Source organism: Gouania willdenowi, unplaced genomic scaffold (assembly GCF_900634775.1).
Source record: "Gouania willdenowi unplaced genomic scaffold, fGouWil2.1 scaffold_54_arrow_ctg1, whole genome shotgun sequence".
In the NCBI taxonomy this organism is placed as follows: domain Eukaryota; kingdom Metazoa; phylum Chordata; class Actinopteri; order Blenniiformes; family Gobiesocidae; genus Gouania; species Gouania willdenowi.
Genome location: NW_021145218.1, coordinates 129,762 through 135,761, shown reverse-complemented (window position 1 = coordinate 135,761; position 6,000 = coordinate 129,762). Strand labels below are relative to the sequence as shown.

At 38.6% G+C, this 6,000-nt stretch overlaps 1 pseudogene; it reads left to right on the top strand.

Moving 5' to 3' along the window:
- The first annotated feature begins 361 nt into the window (after nucleotides 1-361).
- The window catches only part of LOC114460593 (NACHT, LRR and PYD domains-containing protein 3-like), a 32,055-nt pseudogene continuing 26,416 nt past the window's right edge, over nucleotides 362-6,000 (top strand).

Genomic DNA, 6,000 nt, shown 5'->3' with positions numbered 1-6,000 from the left:
GTAATTTCAGCATCCTTGAGCTTGGACTACAAAATAAAAGCGAGAAATAAAAATGGCGGATTGCTCGAAGTGTTGGACCTGGAGTTGATGTACTAATTTGGCAGTTCCGCTGCAAATACTGTGATGTAATAGTTCAAAAAACGTAATAGAGAATAGAAAAATCAAAACAGATTGAAAAATATGAGCAAAACAGAATATAAAGATATCTACGGAGCACCTGAAGAGACTAATTTGATTTTTTCTGTACTTCTAAGCAATCTAAATATACAACAAAATGCATTTAAGGGCTAAAAAAGTGGATTTAGCGTGATATGTCCCCTTTAAGGCCCGGGGGCCAAATCTGGTCCTTTAGAGCATCTATTTCTAGATTCAGTGTTTATTGTCATGTACACAGTAAGGAAACATGTTTTCCTGAACAATGAAACTCTTACTTTACTGTCCACACTGGACGCCACAAAGATTAAAAACAAACACATTTGAAGTAAAGAACAAAACTAAACAAGACAAAGAAAAGATTAATAACAATCATTATAATAATTAAAAAGTAAAAACGTCATGGACTCTGGGAGCAGCTTCAGGTTGGACCGGTTTCACATATTTTATACTGGGAAGGAATGAGGGCGTGGAAGAGTTCTCACACACACACACACACACACACACACACACACACACACACACACACACACACACACACACACACACACAGTCACAGAGCAGACACACACACACACTGATGAAGAACTGACCAACATCTGAAACAGGAAGGACAGCAGACCTCCAGGAACAAACTCTACAGAGAAAAGGTTTGAGTCTGTGTGAGAGAGAGATACATTTATGTATTTATAGATATTATGTCCATGCATGTATGTATATATATACATATGTACATGTACTGTATGTATGTACGGATGTACATGTGTGTCTATATGGATACATGTTTTTATTTTTTTGTCACATACAACACAAAGTCAGAGACAATTACAGATAAAATACTAAAGATCAGACAGTTTTTACAAATCATAGATATTATAATACAGTAAGTGTGTGTGATATTATAATAATTATAATAATGTGCTATTAGAGGGTGAGGGGAGGAGCCAACAACAAGTTAATAATAGACTAATATGTGGGGGAAAGGCAGGGGCGTAGCTCCACATTTTGGACCCTGGGTAATAACCATCTTGTTGGGCCCCTCCTGTAACTTTTTTTTCACCTGGAAACTAAACTAGTATTATGATATAAACTTTCGTTTTTTCTTCACATTAACCCAGGAGTTCTCAACCTTCTTTGGGTCGTGACCCCATTTTAATATCACAAATGTCCAGTGACCCCTGAGACATTTTTTATTTCTAGAATTAGTTTTTGATCATGTTTATTGAAGTGTGTTACAGCTACAGAGTAGCCAGGATTATATATTTATATACGGTATTTTATTTGAACTCGATGTTTATATTTGAGAAAGATTATGTATAGGGTACAGTTATTTGATATTTATTGTGTGTGATGTGTATTTGAAAAACAATAACTCCAAAAACACAATTTTAATCAGTTTTAATCTACCTTTAAGAAAATGGATCCTGTACTGTTGGAACTGAAAGGTTTCATATTATTCTAACATACTTTTTTTTTTAAAGTTTATCATAGAATAGACTAGAATAGAATAGAATACAATAGACCTTTATTAATCTCCGAGAAGGAACATTTGCAAAAAAAAAAAAGTTTAGTATATGAACCAGGATTAGAGCTCAGGTCCCCCTCACAGGAGGCAAGAAACCCACCACTGAGCTAAACCACTGACCTCAAACCTTCACAACCAGCTTTACTAAAATAATAGAGTAAAAGCAAAGTTCATCGTATGATGACAACATTTTAACAGCAGACAGAGATCATTCATGTTATAATGTGATATTGTTTCTTTTTTCAGATTTAAATGAAACAATATGCTGGAGTTTCCATTAGAGATGCACCCAAATGAAATGGTTTGACCGAAACACTGAAAGAAATGATTATGTAAATTATTAGAGCCATTGCATTTCTGGCTCTGAATGTTACTAACCACTTTAATTAAAACATTGCAATTGTATAAATTAATATTAATGCTTCAAAGAATAAACAATTAAACATATGAACATATTTATTTAGCACTGACATTCCAATATAAAATAAAATAATAAAATGTTTAACCTGACCCCACTCATACATTAAATAATATTGTACAGGCCTATAACTGATGGAAGAGAGTCACATTAAATATGTTATATAGTTAAAACATAAAGTGGATTGAAGTTCTTAATGAAAATCAGCTTCTATTGGTTTTATTTATTATTCAAACATATTCTTTAGACGCACACACAGCTCTGTGTACATTTCTTGTGCATGCTGGTTTAATTTTAATGATCTTTAAAACGTGGACCATGTACAGTCGTGATAAAGTTCAGACGTGCACTGACAGCAGAATTGTGTCACAAATATAACGTCATATAAAACCAGATGCAATTGACATGCTGCCATGTTCCAGATTTATGTGTAGTGTAGTGTGTAGTGGTCTGTGTAGTGTGTAGTGGTCTGTGTAGTGTGTAGTGGTCTGTGTAGTGTGTAGTGGTCTGTGCAGTGTGTAGGGTTCTGTGTAGTGTGTAGGGGTCTGTGTAGTGTGTAGGGGTCTGTGTAGTGTGTAGTGGTCTGTGTAGTGTGTAGGGGTCTGTGTAGTGTGTAGGGGTCTGTGTAGTGTAGTGGCCTGTGTAGTGTGTAGTGGTCTGTGTAGTGTGTAGTGGTCTGTGTAGTGTGTAGGGGTCTGTGTAGTGTGTAGGTGTCTGTGTAGTGTGTAGGGGTCTGTGTAGTGTAGTGGTCTGTGTAGTGTGTAGTGGTCTGTGTAGTGTGTAGGGGTCTGTGTAGTGTGTAGGGTTCTGTGTAGTGTGTAGTGGTCTGTGTAGTGTGTAGTGGTCTGTGTAGTGTGTAGGGGTCTGTGTAGTGTGTAGGGGTCTGTGTAGTGTGTAGTGGTCTGTGTAGTGTGTAGGGGTCTGTGTAGTGTGTAGGGGTCTGTGTAATGTAGTGGTCTGTGTAGTGTGTAGGGTTCTGTGTAGTGTGTAGGGGTCTGTGTAGTGTAGTGGTCTGTGTAGTGTGTAGTGGTCTGTGTAGTGTGTAGGGGTATGTGTAGTGTGTAGTGGTCTGTGTAGTGTGTAGTGGTCTGTGTAGTGTGTAGTGGTCTGTGTAGTGTGTAGGGGTCTGTGTAGTGTGTAGTGGTCTGTGTAGTGTGTAGGGTTCTGTGTAGTGTGTAGGGATCTGTGTAGTGTGTAGGGGTCTGTGTAGTGTGTAGGGGTCTGTGTAGTGTGTAGTGGTCTGTGTAGTTTGTAGGGGTCTGTGTAGTGTGTAGGGGTCTGTGTAGTGTAGTGGTCTGTGTAGTGTGTAGTGGTCTGTGTAGTGTGTAGGGGTCTGTGTAGTGTGTAGTGGTCTGTGTAGTGTGTAGGGGTCTGTGTAGTGTGTAGGGTTCTGTGTAGTGTGTAGTGGTCTGTGTAGTGTGTAGTGGTCTGTGTAGTGTGTAGTGGTCTGTGTAGTGTGTAGTGGTCTGTGTAGTGTGTAGGGGTCTGTGTAGTGTGTAGTGGTCTGTGTAGTGTGTAGGGGTCTGTGTAGTGTGTAGGGGTCTGTGTAGTGTGTAGGGGTCTGTGTAGTGTGTAGTGGTCTGTGTAGTGTGTAGGGGTCTGTGTAGTGTGTAGGGGTCTGTGTAGTGTGTAGGGGTCTGTGTAGTGTGTAGTGGTCTGTGTAGTGTGTAGGGGTCTGTGTAGTGTGTAGGGGTCTGTGTAGTGTGTAGTGTGTAGGGGTCTGTGTAGTGTGTAGTGGTCTGTGTAGTGTGTAGGGGTCTGTGTAGTGTGTAGGGGTCTGTGTAGTGTAGTGTGTAGTGTAGTGTGTAGGGGTCTGTGTAGTGTGTAGTGGTCTGTGTAGTGTGTAGGGGTCTGTGTAGTGTGAAGGGGTCTGTGTAGTGTGTAGGGGTCTTCGTTAACGGTAGATACATGTAACTACAGTGTCTACGTGACACACAAACATAAAACACACTTACTGCTCCATCAACTCTGCTCAGAAAACTCTTTAGTGCTCAGATGTATTAAATACAGACGTTCTGTGAGTCCACGGACAAGTTGGTCAGTTTCTAGACAAGCGTGCGCTGACCACGGTGTTTTCTCCCATCATCACATCATTAGCTAGTTTCACATGTTAATTTGTTGTGGTGAACTGCCATGAAGTGTCGTAATGTGTGCACTGTGTATGATACACTGATGTATATTCCTCTTGCTTTTCAACTGTAATCCACCAAATTAATCTCTATTTTTATAAAAAAAAAAACCTGTAATCTGATTACATGTTTTTTAATATACTGTAATGGATTACCATTACATGTTTTTTGTATCCATATTCCTTAACGCCGTTAATTGTAATCCGTTACTCCCCTAGCCTGCAAATAGTATATAAATACATACGTACACATATACTGTACACACTTAAACACATATGTAGTGAGAGGAAAAATTATGTGTGTGTGTGTGTAGGTGTGTCTCTGCTATGGATCAGGACACGGTGCAGGAACAACATGAGATCCAGACTGAAGCTCAGAGGTGAGACCACGTCAGAGCTCAGCACTCACACTGTGCATCAGTGTTACACTGTGTGTGTGTGTGTGTGTGTGTGTGTGTGTGTGTGTGTGTGTGTGTGTGTGTGTGTGTGTGTGTGTGTGTGTGTGTGTGTGTGTGTGTGTGTGTGTGTGTGTGTGTGTGTGTGCGTGTGTGTGTGTGTTCAAGGACCAGGAAGCAGCTCATACCTGGATCTGGACCTGGACCCAGCTGTGTGTCCTTTAGAAGTGACCAGTCCATGGACAGACCCATTGTCTTCAAAGGAGGTCCATCTACTGACCCACAGTGAGTCCACATAAAGAAGGTTGCTGGTTGTCTTCCTGATGGTCCAGGGGCCTCATTTATTGATCCGTTCATAGAACTGGTTCTAAATACGTTCAGACCAATGAAATGTAGAATGTGCACCAGTACAAAAAGAATCAGTATTTATGAAGCGTGTGGACAGAGGTCGTACACACAGCAGTGTTGATTCATCTCTCAGTCCATGTGGACTAAAGTGTTAATCACTTTTCTTTGTTTTCACACTAAATACACTCACCAACTATTTCCTCAGTCACTAGTTATTATTATTAATAATTATACATTATTATAATTAGTTCACCACCTGATAAACACTAAACTTTTACAGCACATTTTTCAAACACTAACACACTTTAGGACCAATGCTTGTTAACAATATAAAATAAAGTGTATTAATCTCTGATCAATGAATGGATCATATACTGTGTGGTAAACAGAGGAGATAAACACGTATATTTATATAAACATATTATTACTGATGGTTTAAACACATGGAGACTGTGATCATCTCAATAAAAAGTACAGGATACTTTACAGTTTTTTATTGTTAACAATCATTGGTGGAAAGTGAGTCACATGATCTAAACTCTAACACATGTCCATCTGTCCAAAGCACAAATGTTGTTAATTACTGTAAATGACTGATTTAGTCTCCTTTATTAGGTCTATACCTCCTTTTTCTGTTTTGTTTCAAATCAACTAAAGAATCTTCTAGAAGTAAATATACATTTTATTGTGTGGAGACAGATTAATTTACCTGACATATATCTATTTTAATTCAACATGCCAGCTAAATATTTATGCTTGATATGTGGCAAGAAATTAGCAATTAGCATGTGTTGACTGACATTGTGTGTTATCAAATTCAAGTTATTTTTTTTTTTGTAGCCCTTCAAATACATTATATAAAATAATATTCTTTACATAATATTATTCAATATAATTTTAACTGTATAACATTTCATACACTATGCAGGGCCGTGCAGAGACCTTTGGAGGTGCAGGTGCTCAAAGTAGAAAGGGGGCACATGAAGCACTATTGATAATAGCAAATGACAACATTTAAAGTGTTGCTAAGCAA